This window comes from Mauremys reevesii, linkage group 1 (genome assembly GCF_016161935.1).
Source record: "Mauremys reevesii isolate NIE-2019 linkage group 1, ASM1616193v1, whole genome shotgun sequence".
Taxonomy (NCBI): domain Eukaryota; kingdom Metazoa; phylum Chordata; order Testudines; family Geoemydidae; genus Mauremys; species Mauremys reevesii.
In genome coordinates this window covers 167,296,787-167,320,112 of record NC_052623.1, presented here as the reverse complement: position 1 = coordinate 167,320,112, position 23,326 = coordinate 167,296,787, and the positions used below count along the sequence as shown (strand labels likewise).

The window sequence follows — 23,326 nt, the reverse complement described above, 5'->3', positions numbered from 1 at the left end:
CGAGGCTCTGTTTCAGGCATCTTCCAAAATGGCCAGGGTAACTGACTCAAAAAACTTGTGCGGATGTTCTAGTGACCAGACACCCTTCATTTTACATTTACGCTTTCATGATGCCTTTCCGTACTTGGAGCGAGCTGTGGGCGAGGGGCATTCGTTGCTAGTAACCAGCAAGATGCTTTTCATAGATGTGTGCTATGAATGCCATGTAAAATCCAGATTCCACAGAATGTTGCACACCCATGAAAATGCACATGCAGATGCGCACACATGTACCTATCCAGCTATCCATGAGAAAAACTGTATTAGTGGAACATCAAGCTGAGAACCCATCCAGTCTTCATTCTGTCACCTTGTGGGTTTGCCTTAGCCTATATTTGTGTGCATGCCTCTCTTGACTTCATTGTATATATTGTAAAAAGATGCAGTGTATCTAAGAGAATACAAACTGGAAACTTACCTCCTGCATATCCAGTACAATGTTGTGCTAACTGTGCAACAGAAGCTTTGCCTCGAACCTGATCTCATTAGTGTAGAATACAAAAATGTAGTATATAGACTATGGAGAGAATTTTAATCCCAAATGGCTAGCTGGACATGAGGCTAATTAACAAATTGTTAATTAATCAGATCCAGACTAATTTAGCCATTAGTCTGGATCTGTAAAAGCAGCAAAGAGTCCTGTGGCACCTTATAGACTAACAGACGTATTGGAGCATGAGCTTTCGTGGGTGAATACCCACTTCGTCGGATGCAATTTGCTGATGCATAGATATTTTTCCATAGAGATATTAGGCCTCTATTTTTACAAGTGCTGGAGCCAAACATCATTGCAGTCTCTCCTGTTTTTGATTTGTTCCCAGGTTGTTAGTGAGTACTTTCCCCCAGAACAGGCCACAGCCTTTATTGAGGCCACAGTGGAAAGTATGCTGTCTGCCAGCCCCACCTGTGCCACAGCAGCTGGACTGTGGATGAAGGTTATACTGAAGGAGTGTGGAGATGCCATGCTTGATAAGGTAAAACGGGAAACTGGAGAGGTTTTCTGCCTAAACTCGAGGCTTTTAGATCTTTGCCCTCATGTGTAATGAACAAAAATCTTGCTGTTTCTCCCCCTCGGACATAGAGTCGATTCCATCTCTGTTCCCACCCTAAACTAGGCAATGGCAGAATCAATAGCAATAGACAGAGAGAATCGAAGGGAAAAGGAAGATGGTTGGTTATTTATTTGTCTGGCTTGTTGCCACAGTATTCAGCCAAGAAAGGCTTGAAAAAACACTCTGGGGAAAAGACAAGAAGACAGAATGACTGGCACTTGGAGGCATCCAGTTCTTAGGAGGCCTGTGGCTAAGGGCTACCTGGATAAAAATAGTCCTGTAGTCATTCCCAGGGAGTCTGGAGCCTGGGCTCTGAGACCCACCCTCTTGCCAGGTTTCAGAGCCTGGGCTGCAGCCCGAGCAGGAACAGCTACACTTTTAGCCCCATAGTGCAAGCCCCTCAGGCCCAGGTTGGCCTGAGCTCTGAAACTCGCTGCTGTGGGATTTTTTTGGTGTGTAGACGTACCCTTTAAGAATAGAAGGAGGGAGGGAGAAAACTATAGTGTCTTTGGGATCCACTATTTATATGCCTTATTCTGGAGCCCAGTGCGTTAGGGCTAGATGAAAGGAGCACTCCACAAATCTTCTATCAAGGGTGGTGAAAGGCCTCAGGACAGGGAACCCTCGCAGCAGAACTGCCACGTTTGCACAGTGTTTCGAAGATGTGAAGGGCTAGGAATGAATGAGAGGTCGTCACCTGTTCATAGTCCCAGGCATTTGCACACTGTGTTTAAAGCACTTGCATATTTTGTGCTTGTGGTTGTTTATGAACTGTGCATCCTTCGAGGCAAATGGTTGCATTTGGCTGCTTAAATCACACCTGCAAAATCTGGGCAAGCAAAGCCTTCTTTTGTGCATGCCAGCTGGTTTATTTAATGCATAGCTGGGCACCACCACATTAAATTACCTGGTATGTACAGGGAAACCCCGCTCAGGGGCGGCTCCAGGCCCCAGCACGCAAAGCGCGTGCTTGGGGCGGCACACCGCGGGGGTGCTCTGCCGGTCGCCTGCGGGAGGTCCACCGGAGCCACGGGTGCCACCATGCTTGGGGTGGCGAAATGGCTAGAGCCGCCCCTGACCCTGCTATAATGCGCCCCGTAATAATGCGAATTCGGCTATAACACGATTGTAAGGTGGCTCCGGCCGCCCCAGGCCAAAAAAAAAAAGCAGCTGGAGCGCTGCGAAGCGCAAAGAGAGAGAAAAAGAGAGAGAGAGAGAGGCTTTGTGAAGGGAGAGGGGCTGGAGTGCCCCCAAAGGGGGGGAAAAAAAAGCAAAAAATGGAATGTGCCTTCCCCACTGCCTCTTCCCACCTGCCCCCGCTTACCCTTTTGGTGAGAAGAGCCACTCTCTCCCCAGCTGCTCCTCTCTCTTCCTCTGCCCGTTGCACATCTCCCCTGCTCTCTCCAAGTGTTTCCCTCTCTCACCGCATGGCTGAGAGCTCCCGCTGCTGGAGCTCCACCCTTTCAGTTACTGCGGTGGGCAGTTCGCAAATGCAAGTAGTTTTCTGCCCAAGAGAAATCGACCGGCTTGAAACTGACCAGCTTGAAATGGTAAACCCCGCTATACTGCGACCCCGCATTTAGCGCGATCTAATTTTTTGGACCCTGATCATCGTGTTATAGCGGGGTTTCGCTGTATGTGTGTGTGTCAGTGTTAATTTTTACAGCCAAGTGTGGGCAATTGTTGTGGGTTAAAGTTACACAGACATATTTGAACGTTTGTTTCTTGAGGAATTTCTAAAAAATCAGCAAATGTCTAAATAAAGGTTTTGATTCTGTAGAATGAATGGAGAGAAAGAAAAAGGGACATTTCTTTCTGGTTTTGTTCCTTCCAGGTGCCAGCTATTGTGGATATAATATATAGCCACATGGCTACTATCCAGGAGGGCAGCTTGACGCAATTCCTGCTGGAGGCAGTGTCTATTTTAGCTCACCATCACCTAGAGGCAGTGATCTCCAGCCTACTCAGCAACCATCTGCCGATGGACAGGTATATACCGCTACCTATTGCATTCATCTTGGTAAAACATGGATCCCACTGCTTTACTGGGAGATGTAGGGCTTTATTTAAGCAGCAGACATTTTGGGATAATTCCTGATGGTTAAGAGCCTGGGTCTTTCTCCAGGAAGGTCCAAGAGCATGGTAAGGTGGGGTGTGGAGAGAAATTAAGTGTCATTCTGTTTCCATTAATTCATAACTGCTTTGACATCCTAAAGACCTAACTTTACTGGTATAACTGGAGTGTATTGTTGGAAACATGTACTTCTCTAGCAGGGCTGGCTCCAGGGCTTTTGCTGCCCCAAGCAGCAAAAAAAGGGCGGGGAATAAAAAAACCCTGCGATCGCGATGTGCAGCTCTACTCCTTCGCTCTGAGAAGGAGTGAGGGACCAGCCGCCGAATTGCCACCGAAGACCCAGATGTGCTGCCCCTCACCATTGCCTGCCCCAAGCAGCTGCTTGCTGGGCTGGTGCCTGGAACCGGCCTGGCTCTCTAGACACCTGAATTGACCTCACTTTGGAAATTAGCAATTGCTGTTGATTTCCTGGTAGCATGACAGCTTCAAGTCCAATCCCTGGCTGATGACAAAGAATAGGGCCAATATTGTCATCAGACCGCCGCTTGGTATCGGTCAGGGTGTGGCTGCTAGAATAGAGTTGCTGTCCTTGGGATTTAAAACTGGACTGGAAGCAGATCCATCATTTCATTTAAAGGTCCCCAACTGGGTTATCAGTTATCAGTGCTGGAATCTAAGACCATAAGAACGGCCATACTGGGTCAGACCAAAGGTCCATCTAGCCCAGTGTCCTGTCTTCCGACAGTGGCCAGTGCCACATGTCCTGGAGGGAATGAACAGAACAGATAACTGTCAAATGATCCATCCCCTGTTGCCCAGTCCCAGCTTCTGGCAAACAGAGGGTAGGGACACCCTTTGTGAAGGGGAACTAGGATGGCCATGAATATTCGTTCTCATAATTGTATGTCCAGTTAGTAGAAATGTGGCTTTTCTTTCATCCACTTGCCTTCCAAACCCTGGATCTTTGGGAGCCACATGCTCAGGATTCCATATTTACTGGGAAGTGGGAAACCAGGAACTGAGATTGGCGCTCTGTGTCCTGTCCTTCGGAAGTCTAGTATTAATGGTTAGGCTGCAGTAAGACTAGGTCACTTAACCTAGTTCTGTAACTGGAAACTCAATATTTAAACAGGAGGAGCGTTAAAGGAGGACAGTGCTCCTAACTTTCTCCTCATAGGCAAGGAGAAAAGTTGGTCTTTACTTAAATAGGACACATTCAGTCTGAGCCACAAAAGTGTCCAGGGGTCACATGTAACTTCTGTTAAATTGCAGTTACACCAGTGAGCTGTGGAGATCTCTGGGGGGAGACCCCTTGCTTGCCACTCAGGTCCTACAGGTCCTAATAGAAAAAATAAAGACGTCAACAAGCCAAGAAGAAAGCATCACCTCAGAGACTGAAACTGACAGGCATTTGGCAGCTGCTGAACCTCTCTCAGTAAGTTAGATGACAGACACGCCTTTCAGGCTTTCCTCTGCCCTGTGACAATCCTGCTGATGGAAAGCTAGAAGTGTGGTAGAATATTGCTGTGTGGGCACTTCTCCTCTGATGTACTGTTTCCCTGAGTCCAGTTCTGCTGTCTGTGGAACAAATACGCAGTTTTAGAGTATGTGGCTGATTTACTTAATAACATCTGGCAATTAGAGAGTCTTTGAACCAGGTTGCTCACAGTGCTTTGCAAATATTCCTTAGGACTCACAACATGCCTTGGTAGGTCATACACATTTTTACAGATGTGGGAAACTGAGCCATGAGTTAAGGGAGTTGCTTGCAGTCATTCAAGTTACCGGCAGAAGTGAAAATTCAGTACAGCTGATATCAGAAGGGGAGAGAGGGTGTGATGGTGTTGGGAGATCTCCTCATTTTTTACCATGCTCTCCTTTCAGGCAACATGTGCCATCTTTGAGGTGGTGTCAGCACAGCAGTCGAGCAAAGCTGTGCAGGAGCTGCTCCCAGAGTTGTTTCCTGTTCTCCTGCAGCAGGTCAGCCGAACCTCAGGACAAAAGATGCCTTTGCCAAGGATAAGCAGCTGGAGCCTATTCCAAAAAGACCAACAACATACTGAGGGCAACCCTTGCCGGTAATTAGAAGGAAGGGAGAGAAACAAAGAATTCCAATAGAGTTGTGTGACACTCCCCAGGAATTTCCAGGGTTATGAGGCACCTTACCATTGCCTGCCCTTAGAGTGAGGAAATCTTGTCTGTGTCTGCTGTGGGTCAGTTCCCTAAAATGACCAGGCTCTGGCAAAACAAGCACTGCCATCCAGGCCTCCTCAGACCCCAGTCTCTTTGTACAGGTTAGTGATAGGCACACACCAACCCCCGAGTCTTCTGACCGTTCCGTATAGTGTCCAGACCTTTATCCACTGAACACCCACAGAATTACCAGGCGTGCTGTTCCCTATGGAACAGTACACACCAGTTTACTTCTTATACTTTAGACTCTATACTTTATACTTTATTACTTATACTCTATAGTGCAAAACACACAGCACTTAGATATATTTATAGGGCAAACAAGAACAGAGATGGTCAAAGAACAGAATTTCCAGTGACAGTGAGAAAGAATGCAAGCAAAAAATGGTTACATATCAAATGAAATCATAACATGGTCCTAGAGACTAAACTTACCCAACAGGTTAACCTCCTGTCTAAAGATGTTTCTCACTCAACGTTCTCAACCAAGCCTGATAGTGACCCCGCTGTCCGTCTCGCTGTCCATCTACTTCCTAAGTGAAAGATGCCAGGGTGTCTTCTTTGTCCCCCAAATATACTAGAGCAAACCTTTGAGGTGTACCCCAAAATTGGGTCCCCACTCCCTGTCTCCTTCCTGTTACTTTTCTTTCTTTGAAGTTCTCACAGTCCTGAACTGAATGTGAACCCTACATGCTTAATTTACATGTAAACAAACAGATGGAGAAACATTTCTTGCCTTAAAGAAAACCATTTTTTCACCTTTCCTGGTGACTAGTCCCTAGACACAGATCATAAGAATGTAATTTTCAATGCATAGACATGGCTCTTTACACAGCATCTGTAGATGTGTTTCACAATGATATTGGTGACATGAGCTTTTATTTGAGACTCATATGGCAATCTTTTAGTGATCTTTTAGCCCCTTAAACCACTGACTCACTCTGGGAATGTCCGCCTCTGCAAATTCCTCTGTAATTTTAACTGCGGGGTCCAGATTAACTGGCTGGTGCCACGTAACCTATACTCAGGTATGCTCAGGGTGACTCTGAAGAAACTTCCAGAATCATGCAGTCCATGATCTCCCCCACAGTTTGAGTATGTGGCCTTACCAGTAAGTGGTCCAATCTTTCAATTTCTATGCAAATGCACAGAGGCCTAATCCCTCAATCCATCTTTCAACTCTCCATTTCTGGCAGTACTTTTCTGTGGACAGGCCCCACCTCGTCCAGCATGGCTGCCTTAATCACGTCCTAATCTCTTGCCCGCTAATCACTAAGAGCCATATATGTGCTTCCCCGGTTAAATGGGGTGTCAGTCGAAAGGCCCACATTGTTCTGTCCTTGTGAGGTCTCACCGCTGCTCCTTTAAGAGTAACCAAAACCAGATCAGGGTTGTTCGCAGGTCCCATTTTACAGAGTCTGATCTCCTGTGCCTGGTTTCCATTTCCTGTCACAGGACTTGCCAGACTTTGGAGGAGTTGTTGCCAGATCTGGGCTTGTTCCTGTATAAATTCCTGAAGGCTTTTTTGCTGTTAAACCTACCAGGCAAGCAAAGGCTGTTTTTCTGCCTGGTGGGATTGTTAGAAGGTCTGTGGGGTCTTCTACACCAGCAGTTCTCAACCGGGCCGGTTTTAGGGGGTCTGCCAAGCAGGGCTGGCAGTAGACTAGCTGGGGCTTAGGGCAGAAAGCTGAATCTCTGAGCCCAGCCAGGCTGGAGCCCTGAGGCCCAGCACCTGCACTAAAGCCCCAGCCCCTGCACCCTGTGGAGTTAAAATCTAGAGCCAGGAGCCCCAAACTCTGATGCCTGGCAGGGCAGAGGCCTGGGAGTGGGCCATGGAGTATTTATAGCTTGTTGAGGTGAGAGGAGGCTCAGAAACAGAAAGGTTGAGAACCCCTGTTCTAGACTTCTCCTTGCTGCTTCACCACCCATTTCAGTGTGTTCCCTCCATCACCTGGACTGCCAGACCTCTACCCCGGCTTCTCCAGCAGGCTCTCTATTTGCATAGATAACAGGGAAATCCCTGATGAGCCCCAGCTGTGACAGAGGGGTGTTGCACCCCCACATCTTCTACAAACACAGACCACGTTGAGACTTTCTTGCTTGTAAACACCAACGTGAAGTCTATTTAATCCCCCTACCAATACATAGCACCTTTATCTTGTATCTCAACTTTCTAAACTCTTCTCCAAAATGGGGGGAAGGTGTTTCCACTCAGAGAGCTCACTTTGTCAGGCTCTCCCAGCTTTTGTCTTTCTGTTTCTCTTTGGGTGACCAGACAGCAAGTGTGAAAAATCAGGACAGGGGGTGGGTGGTAATAGGCACCTGTATAAGAAAAAGCCCCAAATATCGGGATATCTGGTCACCCAAGTTTCTTTCTCTGTCTGTTCCCCTCAAAGGGCTCCTGCCCATGTCCTTTTATACAGTTTCCCTGTTAATGGAATGATTGGTTCCATGACTCACTAGCCCCAATCTGACCTCGTAATCAGCTACACCTCTGTCCAATTAGGCTTTCTGTAAGGAACTGAATTAGTACTAATAGTGACCAGAGTGCTGACTCAAGTGCATACCCTCAGCACTCTGTCACCTCATATCTGGAGATACAACCCCAAAATATCCACTAATGATCACCACATTCTATGCCCCCCAGTTTTTGGGTCCTGATCGTGTATCTTTTTTATATCCTTGTACTCTGCTAGTATCCATACTCCTTGCAGAAAGTGAAAAATGACTGCAAAATTTTGTCCCTAGCAAAACTAGTTATATGAGATGTATTAGACAGAAACATACCTCCTGGCATCAAGTCCTTCCAGGGACACTGGTGTCCAGGATATTGCCAGTGGATGAACTGTCGATGAACAGCAGACCTGACAAGTAACCTGGGCTTCCTGACTCTGTTCAGGCTGCACCTTCCTACCGATTGCTGCAGTTCTGTGCCTCTCTTTCCCCAGGTTTTCTGTCCAAGCGTTAGAATCTGTGCTTTCCAAAGCTAGGAATGAGAGACTGGTGAGAGTGCTCAGGACGCAGAAAACATGGATTCTGCTTGAAAACCCCCAGACTCACCATGAGGGAGTGTGTCTGCTGGTGAGGTAAGAGATCTAAGAGGCATGATTTTATCCTTGGGAATCAGTAGCAAATAGAGTGGCTGAGAGGAACCTCCAGTTTATAGCTTTGTGGGGGTGCCCTGGGTGAAACACACAGCTCCCACCCATAGATATCAGAGCTGTCTGCTCAGAGCAGCTGAGTTTTTGAAGTGTGCAATCGACCCCATAAGTGGTTTTTTGCCTTCCAGTGGTCTGCTAAGATTTGGACTAATAACCCTTGAGATCATCCAGAGCCTCCTCCCCTGGGTGAATTCCCCAATGGAAAACTTCCGAATCACCGGCACAGCTTTCCTTGCCCAGGTAAGACACAGGGCTCCGAAGAGCAGTTTCACCATTAGACCACTGTCTGTTTGCCTTTCTTTTAAGGAGTTGTACAGTTCAGTTCATAGGAGTAACTGTCATTTTAGATAGTAGACTGGTTCCCCCTTTATATGGAAACCTGACAAGGAACTTCATTCTACCTTTCGGAGTCATTCTCTCGCTGATATTTGTATTGCTGTCATTGCCTATACTAGCTACACAACCACAGGTGCTGGCTGAGAGAGATACAGACAGAGTTTGAAGTACTGGACCTCTTCTGCCAAGTCCCAGTGCTGATACTAACCAACAGCTCCTGGTTTTGGTTTCACTCAGCAGATCTTTGGAATGAACCTAGTGTCCTAATACTATAAAACAAGCAACATACAAATACATTCACATCTCTCTTAGGTTCTCATGACTATTGTATCTGAGTACCTCAAAACTCATTTATGTATGTATGTATCCCCACAACACTCCTGGGAGGTAGGGAAGCACTATTATTCCTATTTTACAGGCAGGGAGCTGATGCACAGAAGGGCTAAGTGATTTGCCAAGGTCACCCAGGAAGTCTTTGAGGGAGCAGGAATTTGAACCTGGGTCTCCTAAGTCCTAGACAAGTGTGTTAACTGCTGGACCATCCTCCCTTTCTACAGCCCTCTTCTAACATCTGCATCATATTTCCACTTATGCTAAGTAACTATCTTAGGGGCTCATCTGGTTCTAAGGAAAACAATCGATCTGTGTCTGGGATGGGCTGTTCCTGGGCTTTGAGGCTCCTTACAAGAGGCCCCATGGTCCTACTGCACCCTGCCCCAGGAAAAGAGCCACAAATCTGGGTCTGTCTAGAGAGGCCTCATGAGAGCAGCCAATCGGAGCCCATCAGGCTCAGCTAAAAGGAGCTGCAGGGCCTTAGCAGGTCAGTTCCTGCCAGGAACTGGAGGGGCAAGAAACGATGCTGCTCTCTGGCCACAGAAATTCCAGGGATTGCCAGAGTTTGATTCTGGCAGCATTTGCTTAAGTTGGGTTTGCAGGAAGAGAGTCCTTAAGAACTTGAACCTTGAGGTGAGGGTGAAGCTAAAAGTGGCTGGTAGGAAAAAGCAACAATGAACTGAAATCAAGCGGTGCCTAACTACTGTTTACAGGGTCCATGGTTTTGAACTCAGAGTTATGGGCAGGCCTTGGATCCCCTACCACTTACAGTGGCATAAGCCCCAGGAAGGGGACAATGCTTACGGAGAGCTTGAACAAAGAGCAGAATTTCAAGGACCCAGAGTTGGGGCTGGAGACCCTAGTGAGGGCAATGGGACTGTTCTTGACTAGCCCAGAAGGGGTTCATTTGGACTTTGGGACTTAGCCAGAGGCCTGAGCCACAGAAGACTCACTGAGGTCAGTGCCACGTATCAGAGGGGTAGCCATATTAGTCTGTATCCACAAGACTGTGGCTATAGGAGGACTCCTTGTTGTTTTTAGTGTATTCTATGCCGGCTCAAATTCTATTCCCAATCTTAAGGATCATATTGGTGCTAATGGACATGTTGATTTTATTTCAGCTAATGACTGATCCCATGCTCAGGGAGAAGAAGTTGCTTAAGAGTGTCTTGCGCATCTTGGAAGAAAGGTCACAGGATAGGAACAGCATTGTCCGTCAGATGGCTGTAAGAGGCCTGGGAAATATAGTCGATGGGGCGCCTGTGAAGGTATGAGAGAATACTGAATAGGATGCAACATAAGTAGAGAATCCAAGGGAAATAATTGCTCAGAGTTTACAGAGGTTGCACACAATGCACTAGGCCAAATTCTGCTCTCTCCCATACCCTAGTCACCTTTTTTGCAGTCAATACAGAGCAAGCTGGATCCTTTGGTAAACTGGGCATAAGCAAACAATGTGCACTTTAATGTAACCATATGTAAATGTATACATCTAGGAACAAAAAATGCAGGCCATACTTACAGGACGGGAGTCTCTATCCCAGGGAACAATGATGCTGAGAAAAAACTTGAGCCATGGCAGATAATCAGTTGAACATAAGCTCCCAATGCGAAGTTGTGGCCAAAAGGATTGAAATGATCCTTGGAGGCATAAATAGAGGAATCTTGAAGAAGAGTAAAGAAGTCATTTTCCCTCTGAATATGGCACTCATGTGAGTGCTGCTGGAATGCTGTGTCCAGATCAGATGTCCACAATTCAAGAAGGATGCTGATAAATTAGAGAGGATTCAGAGAAGAGTCACAAGAACTATCAAAGGATTGGAAAATATACCTTTAGTGATAGACTCAAGGAGCTCAATCTATTTAGCTTTACAAAGAGAAGGTTAAGGAGTGACTTGAGGACAGTCTATAACTACTCACATGGGAACAAATTTTGATAATGGGTTCTTCACATTAGCAAACAATGGTATAACAAGATTCAATGGAGAAAAAGGAAGCTAGATTAATTCAGACTGGTAATAAGGCGTACATTTTTAATAGTAATTTTAATTAATCATTGGAACAATTTACCAAAAGTTGTTGTGGTGGATTTTCGGTCACTAGCAATTTTAAAATCAAGATTGGATGTTTTTCTAAAAGATGTACTCTAGTTCAGAGACTATTTCAGAGAAGTTCTATGTTATGCAGGAGGTCAGACCGGATAATCACAATGAACCCTTTTGGCCTTGGAATCTAAGTAACTAGAAATCTAATAATAGGATTATGCACGTGTATTATGTTACCGAGTTTGGCTCATTGTAGTTAGCACCTGGTCTGAAATATAGCTATAGATGTCAGGAGGGAGAGAGGGTTGATGAAATTCCCACAGCTTCATAACTGCTAAAGAAAAGTTCTTAGAAGTGTGATCAGTGATAAGTTTTCTTTAATGTCGTATGTTTGTACAGGTGAAAAAATACAAGAAGTTTCTTCTGGACATACTGATCGGGGCCTTACATGACGTTTTCAGTTCTGAAGTGATTGGTGAGAGCATGAAAGCACTGGCCAAAGTCCTGAAGGAGCTGAAAGAGAAGGACATTGGTTCTTCCTTCAAAGACCTCACCGAACAGATCCGGGCCTACTTTGACGATGTATGTGAACAGAACTCTCCAACCCCAGTTCAACCGATCTTGATTAGACTCGATTTACGATGTGTGATGTGGACTCCCTGGGCATTGCTCATGTCAGAGTGCAGAGATTTTAGGCCCCAGGGAAGGGAAGTATTTTACGGAGGAGGAGAACATTAGGAGGACGGGTATGACATCCCTGCTCCCACAGTCTCACCCTTCTGTTCTTGATTGCCACTGAGAACCTCAAAGAAAGTCTGAATACTAGATTAGGTAGCTAGATAACCATGAAAAGGGGGTTACAGAGTGCAATAGAAAGTGTTGGGCCTGCTCTATACTGTTTTTATTTGAGAGGGTTGGAATGATAATTCTGTTTTGCAGAGAATTTTTGAGATTTCAAATTTTGGTTTTGTTCCTATTTGTGGGAACCCCTCCCCCAAACTTCAGAACTCCTTGTGAAACAGAATTCACAACCTAGCTCTGTTGGAAGCCTTGGCCCGGGGCAGTCTGCTCTCAGACTATCCTGGTGCTGGGAACCCAGGAAACTCTGGGAGCTAGAGGTGCCAGGGAGTTGCAAATTTGAGAGCTAGGACCCCCAGGGTCATAGAATTGGAAGGGACCTCAGGAGGTCATCTAGTCCAACCCTCTGCTCAAAGCAGGACCAATCCTCAGCTTTTTATCCCAGTTCCCAAAATGGCCCCCCAGGGACTGAACTCACAACCTTGGGTTTAGCAGGCCAATGCTCAAACCACTGAGCTATCCTTCCCCCCAAAGCTGGGAGCCTGGAAGCCTATGATCCCAGTCAGCCTGCTAGATTGGCTGCCAAGGAGCTGGATGGGTGTACTGGCAAGACACCAGGCAGGTTTCTAAGGACCCTGCCTGGCTTCTGGAGGAATTTCATCAAAATTGAACTGTCTCTAAAATATATTCATGAATCAGAAAATTCGAATAAAAATTGGTTAATTAAAGTTTATCTGACTAGCTGTAGTTGCAATCACTCTACTTTAGCGTAGAAGAGACGGCTGTGTGAGGTGCGTGATGGGATTGTCCCTTACTTACCAAGTTGTGGGGCTTTCTTGGCTGTAGGAGAATGATGGTCTTCGCTCAGTGGCCTTTGTCCTATTTGGCATCCTGGCTCAGTTGACAAAGAAAAAATGGAAGGCCTATTTCGCTGAGCAGGTTCGAAAGAGCTGGGTCATACTTCTGCTGCACCTGCAAGACCCAAGTCCCGAGGTTTCAATGGTAAGACCAACAGTGACTTATTTACTAAGGCAAAGGAATCTTCCTCCCAGTGCCAGGGGAGCACTGCTATTCCTGCTTGTTGTGGAGGCCCAAATTCTCCCCTCAGTTCATTGCCCTCCTGCTGAGTCACTTCCAGCCAGGTTGGTCCATGGCTGCCTCACCAGAATCCAGGATAGGTCATGGGTCTGACCCTACAGGTCTCTGTTCCTGTCTGACTCTTCACCCCAGGCCCCTGCCTCCCCAGAACAGAGGAGAGACCACAGCTGTGCCTGGTGAAGCAGCTTTCATCGGTATATCTGTTCCCAAAAGACATTGATGCTACCTCCAGGTTTCAGTGGAAGCTCTCCCCTCTATTAGTCATTCCTGCATGTTTCTGCCAGTCACATCCAGATGAATCCTTTTTTGTCCTGGAATAGATGAGCAGTCACGCAGATGAGTTCCCTTTGACTGAACATAGCACTCGGTAGGGAACAAGTCAATGGTGTGACGCTCTTTTTCAGGAATGCAGAGCTACATTTCACCTCTGTTTCCCGTTTTTGGGACTGAAGAGACTCCAACATGCGATCAATAAGCACCTTGGTGGCAGAGCCGAGCTGAAGCCTGAAGAGCTCCAGATGGACATTTGCAGACACCTTGTGAGTGAGCTGTTGAACTGTAGGAGATTATTGACTGGAGGGTGATGGGAAATGTAAATCTGCCCCAGATTCCCATTTTTTCCACTTCTACCCAGCCACCTGTTCTTGCTCTTATTTACCTGTGGTTCATAAAAGCATGTGCTGGCAGTCAAAGGGCACTTCTAGCCAGAGAGAGCTCATGTGTCCCTGATTTCCTCTAGGCCAAAGAAAATGCAGAACTGCTGGAGAACTTGTATAGCACAACCATCGCGTCCTTCAGTAGCAGCTGGGAAGGGATCCGGGCAGGTGCCGCCAACTTAGCTGGTGAGAGATGATGCCCAGTGTCCCTTTTGATATTCCCATTGAGGGAGACAGAAAAAATCCCACTGTGCAGCACTGAGCTGCCATTAATCTCTCTGTGCCTCAGCTTCCCACCCATAGATGGAGATGTTAATGTCCCTACCTCTCCAGGATGGTAGTCGGAGGAATTCATTAGTTGCTATAAAGTGCTTCGGGATTGTTGCAGGGGAAGCACGGTGCAGTCATTTCGTAGTAGTGCCTGGGACACTGTCACGTAGGGCATGGTTACACTTTGAGCTGGGGGTATAATTCCCATCTTGATGAGACACACCCGCACTAGCCCTTTGTGCTAAAAATAGAGAGTAGCTGCGGCGGCAGGAGCAGCAGGAGGTTTAACCACCCCAAGTATGATCCCATCCAAACCCCAAAGTCTATTCTCACAGTGGCTGCTCCTCCCACGGCTTGTGCTGCCTTAGCTACATTCTAATGCTAGCGCTGTCAGAGCTAGTGTGGGCCCGTCCCATTGAACTGGGTGTGATACCCCTAGCTCAAAGTGCAGACCTACCCAGTGCTGTTCAGTGCTCCTCACTGCGACTTCATCACTGGGGGGCAAGCAGCCCACCTCCCCATAGCGCCTGCTGTTTCACCTTCCTGGCCACAGCACCTTGTCAAGGAAGCATTAGGTTCCTCCTGTTTGGCCCTAGCACACCCATGTGAGACAGGCAGGCATTGGGGCTCACCTATCAGTCACCTTGTGAGATCCCTGCTTAGAACTCGCTTATTCCTGGCCCCAGTCCTTTGCTCAGACCACTAGACCAAACACTATCTTAGTATGTCTCCAATAACTGACTGCAGTGGCAAGAGGAGCACAGACTGTTTCATCAAGCAAATGGGTTTTATGTAAACATTCTTTTTAAAAAATGTCTCTCTCATTCTCTTCAGTGTGGACTCTAAACTGCTCTAGCATCCTCTTGCCCACAGCTCACCCTTAGGCCCACAGTAGGAGACCCCAAAGACCTGTCTAGGGGCTGCTAATATCACTTTGCACTCAACAAGGGAAGGTTTTATTGTTATTGTTGTTATTTATTTGACATTGTGTATTTAGGCATCATCCTGGAACACACAGACACTCAGCGTATGAAATGGCTGGACCTGGAACATCTGCTGATGTGTAAGTGATAAATACAGCTGAAGTCCTGCTCATTAATGAGTTATAAAGGAATTTAGCTGACAAGCAGCAGTAACCGATACCACTGGTGCAAAGTGCATCAGCCACACATCAAAGGACAAATTCACTCTTGCCCAGTAGAAAGTCAGCCTTAATTTCCCCTGAAGGAGGAAGCTGCAGAAGGTGTGATATGAGTCAGTGCATCTCCTGGTTGTCCTGGCAATGCCCCCTCCCCAGCCAGTGCTCTCCACACTTTGGGCTTTATTGGCTCTCTGTGGACTCCCCAAGTAAGAAGTAGCCACTTTCTGCTACCCCAAATTTCCCACCAGCAATTTTGCTTCCAGTAGGTGCCCTGTATCATGCGCAAACCAGCTTGGACCTGGCCTGTGTTAAATTCCAGGTTTAGTTGAGCTCAGGCAGTGGCTCCTGAATAGAGCTGGAAAATAACTGAAAAGTGGAAGCTATTGAAACAATGGACCTTCTTCCATTTGCAGCGGAGTGGATGACTTTCTGGTAGAGTCAGGGTCTCCCCACAGTTAGGAGCGTGGAAGGGACCCAATGGGGGACCCTAAAGCTTTGTTTGTATTGGAGAGCTGCTGTTGTGTGGTATTCAGAAGTAATAAGTCTCCAGCTATTTCAGGCACAGGTGACTATATGAAAAGTGAGGCCTATTCATCTCTCATGTATTTTCCACCCCCAATAAAAGGACTGAGCCCAGTTTCACATTTTTCCATGTGATCATTCTGCTCAGGTACTTCAAGGTTCTGTGATCACGCTTAGCTGTCTGTTCACTAATGTTATGTCCTCCTGTAATTTCAGCTCTCCAGGTCCTAGAGAAAGATCCAAGTCCCACTGTCCAGCTGGTGGCAACTGAGCTCATAAGTGACATCTGTCCTGGCCGAGCGCTTGGCGAATGAAGCAGAACGGAGACCAACAGAACAAGGCGCTCCAGTGGTATAGGGGCCCTACCATCAATCAAATGTTAACCTCACCCCTTGACCCCGGCAGCAAGATGTGTCATGTGACCCCTCTAAGAACTCCTCCCACTGCCATCTACCGATCAGGGTGGGTTTCGCCCCAATAGGAATGCCCCGAGGGAAGACTTGACCAATCAAGGGGAGTTCCGGGGCAGGTGACCTGTCCTTTGTGTGACCCCTCTAAGAACTCCTCCCACTGCCATCTACCGATCAGGATGGGTTTCAGCCACTGGGGATCACTCCAAGAGGAGATTTGGCCAACTGGGGGGAATTCTGGGGTGGGGTGACCCATCCGGAAGTGCTTCATGTGACCCCTCTAGGAACTCCTCTCACCACCCTTTACCAGTTGCGATGGGTTTCAGCTGCAGAGGACTGCCCCAAGAGGAGAGTTGACCAAAACAAGGTAGGTTCTCGGAAGGGGTGAACCTCCCAGAAGGGGGTCGTGTGACCCCTCTAAGAACTCTTTCCAATGCCCTCTGCCAATCAGAGTGCAGCACATCACTTCATAAGTCCCAGCGCTGGGCAGAGGAGGCCATCTCTTACCAAGAAGACGTGTTTTATGAATTGTGGAAAGGCTGAGAGGAGACATGGACTCCTTTACCACTCCCCTGAGAACTTCAGACTTTGTTTTAGCCCTGAGGACCTTTGGGCTTGTATGGATAAAGCGCTATAGCAGTTACAGTTCCGAGGAGGGCCCTTTGACTCGACCATTGATAGATACCTCGGGACCCGACCCTGAACCCTGATGAGTGTGACGACCCCCCCCCCAAAGTTGGAAGATGATCATGGCTTGGGGGAGTCACTGGTGGACAAGGTGAACAGGAAAGACGTTGCTCAGGTAAATGAATGATTAAGAAGCGATGGTCGATCATGGGGGTATAATGGGATTAGAAATCGACTTGGCATTGCATAAATCTAAGAACAAGCAGGGGGTTGCTTACACTGTCTTTTGTCTGAAAATCTCTCAACAGGTCGATGATGCCTTTCTAGAGGCCTTTAAGAACTTACACATCAGTAGCCCTGTCGTGCATCAGCTGTTTTTGCTCCTGTCTGAGATGCAGATCTCAAGAGGAAAATCTGGAAAAGGACAAAATAGAAGAATGAACCAGCTCAGAGTCCTTCGTTCTAGGGGTCATGGCATCCATTTTTACAGGTGGCTGTCAAAGGTTGTGTTAAACCAGGCAATTAATTAAACTTATTTAAATGTGTCCCTGTGACTGTATCCCCCTCCATACTTGCGTTAGTAAAAGACGGTACCAGGAACAGTCCTGTCTCCACAGACAGCTCTGTTAATGAAAATATATTACATCCCCAGGGAAGCTGGGAGCTTTGGTGGGGGAATCCTCTTTTTCGAGTGGCCAAAAAGCACAGTAAAACTTTAAATAGAAGACAGGTAACAGCTTAGCTTTCAGATCAGATTTTTTCACTTTACACAAACTGGCTCAAATACATTTTAAAAGAAACAAGACCATTGTTTCAGATGTGGACATGCAATGGCAGGCAGATTTGGTAGATGTGCACCGGTTCTCCAAACACAACAGAGGCTTTAAGTACATCTTAACGGTGATAGGTTTCAGAGTAGCAGCCGTGTTAGTCTGTATCCGCAAAAAAAAACCAGGAGTACTTGTGGCACCTTAAAGACTAACAAATTTATTTAAGCATGAGCTTTCGTGAGCTACAGCTCACTTCTTCGGATGCATAGAATGGAACACACAGACAGGGGATATTTAAACATACAGAGAACATGAAAAGGTGGAAGTATGCATACCAACAGGCAGAGTCTAATCAATTGAGATGAGCTATCGTTAGCAGGAGGAAAAAAACTTTTTGAAGTGATAATTAAGGGCTTGGCTACACTTACAAATTTGCAGCACTGCAGCAGGGTGTGAAAACACACCCTCTGCAGCGCTGCAAATTGCGGCGCTACAAAGCGCCAGTGTAGTCAAAGCCCCAGCGCTGGGAGCCGCGCTCCCAGCGCTGTCCATTATTCCCCACAGGGAGGTGGAGTATGGACAGCGCTGGGAGAGTTTTCTCCCAGCGCTGGCGCTTTGACTACACTTAGCGCTTCAAAGCGCTGCCGCGGCAGCGCTTTGAAGTTTAAGTGTAGCCATAGCCTAAGATGGCCCATAGAAGGTGTGAGGAGAACTTAACATAGGGAAATAGATTCAATATTCGCCCCAATAGGAATGCCCCGAGAGAAGGCATTCCCCTGAGAACTTCAGACTTTGTTTTAGCCCTGATATTCAATATTGAATCTATTTCCCTATGTTAAGTTCTCCTCACACCTTCTATGGGCCATCTTAATTATCACTTCAAAAAGTTTTTTTCCTCCTGCTAACGATAGCTCATCTCAATTGATTAGACTCTGCCTGTTGGTATGCATACTTCCACCTTTCCATGTTCTCTGTATGTATAAATATCCCCTGTCTGTGTGTTCCATTCTATGCATCCGAAGAAGTGAGCTGTAGCTCACGAAAGCTCATGCTTAAATAAATTTGTTAGTCTTTAAGGTGCCACAAGTACTCCTGGTTTTTTTAACGGTGATAGACATTCTATCCAAATATGCTTGGGCCTTAGGCCTAAAAGACCAGATGAATGGTGAGGTATCCAAGGCCTTTAAAGCTAGTTTTAGCGAAGGCCGCATACCTCAAAAATTACAAACTGATCGGTGGAAAGAATTTTTAAACAAACCTTTTAGCAGATTGTTAAAACAGCACGGCGTTCACCATTTTGTTACTAATAATGAAGTCAACGTAGGGGTAGTGGAGCAATTTAACAGAACTTTAAAAAGATGTGGAGGAGGTGGAGATATTTTACAGCCCATAACACTTTTCGCTACATTGACGTGTTATCTGACTTTATAAAGAATGACAACCGGACCTTTCACAGAACTATACGTACCAGACCTGCTGATGTTAATCCTTCACATTCTCTGAAGATATGGAAAACAGTTTATAGAGATGGTTTTAAAATAAAATCGGTTGTTGCCTCTTTTAGAAAAGGCGACCACGTGAGATTATCTAAAGTCAAAGGAGCCTTTGAAAAAGGTTATGAACAGACGTTTACTGATGACCTATTTATAGTGGATGAAGCCTTAACCAGGAGCCAGAGCCCTGTATACTGATTAAAATATTACGAGGGTGAGACAGTTACTGGATCTTTTTACCCTGAAGAATTACAAAAAGTAAACCCCAAACAAGACAGGATTTACAGGATCGAAAAAGTTCTAGCAGATAAAGGAAAAGGGAGAAAAAAGCAGCTACTGGTGAAGTGGTTGAGGGAGGCGATAAGTTTAACAGCTGGGTGGAAGCTTCTCAACTCTGTGACATTTAGAGATGGATAAAACAAACAAACAAAGATTCCTCCTGCAAAGACAGAGAGAGAGAAAAATGAGCGACAGCGGGTTCTACATTACGTTGCCCAGCAATGCCAGCTCTGCAGTTTTTCCTCAGAACACCAGCTTGAACTTTACAATACGGCTAATTAAGCCCTAGGATCTCCGGAGAGCCTGGGAGGTGGGTTAGTGGAAATACAATACCCACACAGCTGGAACACTGTCAACACTGGGGGGGAGGGATAGCTCAGTGGTTTGAGCATTGGCCTGCTAAACCCAGGGTTGTGAGTTCAGTCCTTGAGGAGGTCACTTAGGGATCTGGGGCAAAAATTGGTCCTGCTAGTGAAGGCAGGGGGCTGGACTTGATGACCTTTCAAGGTCCCTTCCAGTTCTAGGAGATTGGTATATCTCCAATTATTACCTTACCTAACAAAGACACCCCTTTTGAAATCACCTTTGCAGGTGTGGCATGGAGTTTATCCTACTACAAGGTTATTACTCATCCATACCCGAATTATTGGATCATATGAACAGTACTGTGGCTCGTCATCCCACACCGCCTGAGGTGGTCATGAACTACGACCCTGGGGGTAGAAAAGTTAGTCTTAAATCCGCCGATTTTACTTGTATGTTTTCTATCAGCGGGGAGCTAGCTAACATTCTAGGTTTGGGCTCCAAGCACAGAGTCCAAAAATTCCCCTTCTCAGCAGACATCACAGGGCTTTTAATTTCTTGCATCTGTTCACAGATATTGTAGAACACGAGTTTGTGGGGGACTTTTCTGTTCCCCTGTTGCACTGTGTCCCTGTCCGAGGAAGGAACAACCAGTTTGTCACCATCACCTACGATAAACCTCATTACATTCCTGTCAGAAAACTCCACATCGATACCATTACCACCGAATTAAAGACAGATCAGAACAGCCACGTCTTGTATTGCTTTGGCAAGGTGATCATCAAGATGCACCTGTATGCCCAGAGAGAGCGAGGTTTCTAAAAAGCAAAACATTAGGCGATCCTAAAAAATTACAGCGACCCCACCATCTACAGGAACTATTACAAAGCCCAGGTGGGATAGGCCCTTCCTGGATGTATGGGGCTGGCGTGGGTGGAATATTCCGTAACCAAGCCTCTGCAACTGACTTCGAGGCAGAACACTGCGTGAGAGACTACATGAATCTGGTACAGACAGCTAGTAAAGATGTGAAAGATCGTTCTCTGTTAATCAACCATGAGGAGTTTGCACGGAGTTACACCTTGTTTGCCTTTGACCTGTCTCCTGACCAGGAATGCGCCAATCACTGTTCCCTGTTTAAAACCTGGAACCTGAGAGCAGAAATACGTTTTGGGATGGCTTTAACTGTCACAGTCAATATGATTGTGTATGGGGTTTTTGACAACACCATAGAGATAAATCAGAGGAGAAATGTTCTGCTTGACTATATGTGAACATGGACACCGTGCAGCTCTCACGTGTCTCATCAACGACCTCTTACACAAAAAAGAATTCCCTTATGATTGGCTCCCTGGCAGCAAGCTGTCTCAGAGACCCTTAGGTTTGGTGGTCAACATGTATCCACATAACCAACCCGGTGAACACTGGCTCATGTTGTATCTGGCGAAGTGTAACCGTGGAGAGTTTTTTGACTCATACGGGCACCCACCCCCCCAATAGCGTGTTGTTTCCTTAAAGCATTATGAAATTTTTAAACAAAAATGCCACAGACAATGTGTTTCACAATAGACAACTACAAGACCCCCACTCTGTTGCCTGCAGCGATCACAGCATGTTTTTCTTACATAATCGTAGCAAGGGTTTATCTTTTGACTGGATTTTAAAATTGTATTCTAACGACTTAGTGCAAAACTGACTGGATGGTGATGAATTTTGTAAAAACTAAATTTAAATTCTTGGGCATATCTAGCCTTGCTTAAAACATGTTTCAACAAGCCCAGACATGTGTATCTTGCAATGATTTTTATAGCCATGTTATTCAATACTCTCAGGCATAACAGACAATGTTTGTTTGGCATTATCCAACACATTTTTTATAAAGTAACTTTTCCCACAGTTGCTAGGCCCCACAAGAATGGCAGAAAAGGGCTGTTTCCACCTCAGATCCATTTTTAAAGCCATAGGGCAGGGTTTTAAACCCTTCTCCTAGGACCTTCTTGGTGGAAACGACTTTCTGTTTTTTCCTAAGGGTTTTTGTCTTTATTTGCCACTGATTTTTGTTCCTTATGATAGAGAGCTGCTGCACCTCTATCTTTTTGGAGAGGTTTTCTCATAGGCCCATGCAATAGTCCAGAACTAGATCTTTCAAACTGTCCAAGTTGATCTTTACACAATTTGCTACGTTCAGGGTAATACCTTTTGACTTTCATGCAGGCCTTTCTTCCCGCAGAGGAGGATTCCAGTTACCCTTCCTTTTCACAAATATCACCAAGTCAGTGTCATGGTACAGGCACCGCTCTTGCAACCTGTCTAGCAGGTTGTATAGTTCTATGCGGGCATAAGCAATGGTGAAACAGGCTATGAAAACACTGGTATTTCCAGAGACAGAGTACCGGTCTTTTGGGTCCTTCCAAGACACTCATGCTGTTTCATCGATAAACTTGCAGGATGAAACCTTATAGTTGGGGGGAAAACAGGTACTGAAAGAGTTTGTTAGGGTCTCTCACACTGCTGGTATTGGGTAGGTTTGTGGAGCAGACAATGTTGTTGTTGTTGTTGTTATAAATCACATGAAACTGTCTTGTAAACTTAAAAATAAAATATTCATTAGGGTATTTTTCTATTTAAAAAGTCATAGCTTTAAAACAAAATAATCCATTTCAGGCTGTATAACAAACAGGAGTTTTAAGTTTGTTTCTACCATTTTAAAACAACAAACAACAAACCCACAAACTTTTTTTAAATACACCTCATTTTGCAAAATAAAAATCAAACTGCTTTTAAAATCAACTTTTAAAATCCAGTTTAAAACACATTTTGCACACTAAAAACAACAACACCCTGTTAGTTTGAAACACACCATTACCATCAGTCTGCAGCCATATTCTTAAAAAAAAATCCCACCTATGTTTTACAGAGAGAGAGAGAGATTAAAATACAATTTGCAACAAAATAGTTTTCAATAAACCCACGCATATTTAAAAGCCAATTGCAGAAAGTTACCTTCTACTACAGGATAAAGTGTTGCAGGTACATGCTTGTTCTGTCCCCCTCAACGTGTGCTTGGGCCTTTGGATTAAAGAACAAGCAAAAACTGTTAGTTAGTATTAGCCCCAAATCCCTACACAACTTGTGTAGTACCTGAAGTTATTAAGCAAAACTAGAGTTACAATGGTTTTTACCTTGGGCTGGTGATGAAATGCAATTTAAAGTTACTAGTTCCATGCTAAACAGATCACACTGCAATAAACATAAGCACCATTATTTACTAAGACAGCATGGCCAACGAGTGATATTATATAATATATATTTTCTGAGTTTAAAACAGGGAGCATACCTCCTCTTGCAGCCCAGCAGCCATTCAAGAGATTCTGTTCAGAAAAACAGTCTCCAAAATACCTGAGGTTTTCATACCATCCTAACCCTTTGTTTCAAAAGGACTTCAAAATAGTAGCCAGCAGGTTGATTTGATCGCTACAGCTCTGAAATACTAGCGACTTAAGGACTTTAGGCCCCTTCCTAACATTCCCTTTTGGGAGCTGGGGTGGGGGAATTAAGCTGTCTGCACAACTGAGCTGCTTTTGGCTACATTTTTTCTTTTAGTTAAAATACATTTTTCTGCAGGGCCTTCTTAAGTATTAAACACTAAATCCCCAATCCTTAATGTAACTGTCCCTCCCCCCCTTTCCCAAATGGGGACCTTTTGCAGATATCAATACATCTCTT

At 45.7% G+C, this 23,326-nt stretch overlaps 2 long non-coding RNA genes across 2 annotated transcripts; both read left to right on the top strand.

Annotated features, from left to right (window-relative positions):
- Positions 1-2,985, top strand: LOC120370612. Its single transcript, XR_005583832.1, has 3 exons — positions 1-37; positions 861-1,013; positions 2,926-2,985. It is a non-coding gene; the product is annotated as an uncharacterized LOC120370612 (long non-coding RNA).
- Positions 2,986-13,608: 10,623 nt separating this feature from the next.
- Positions 13,609-15,112, top strand: LOC120370610. Its single transcript, XR_005583831.1, has 3 exons — positions 13,609-13,668; positions 13,869-13,971; positions 15,053-15,112. It is a non-coding gene; the product is annotated as an uncharacterized LOC120370610 (long non-coding RNA).
- Positions 15,113-23,326: the final 8,214 nt, after the last annotated feature.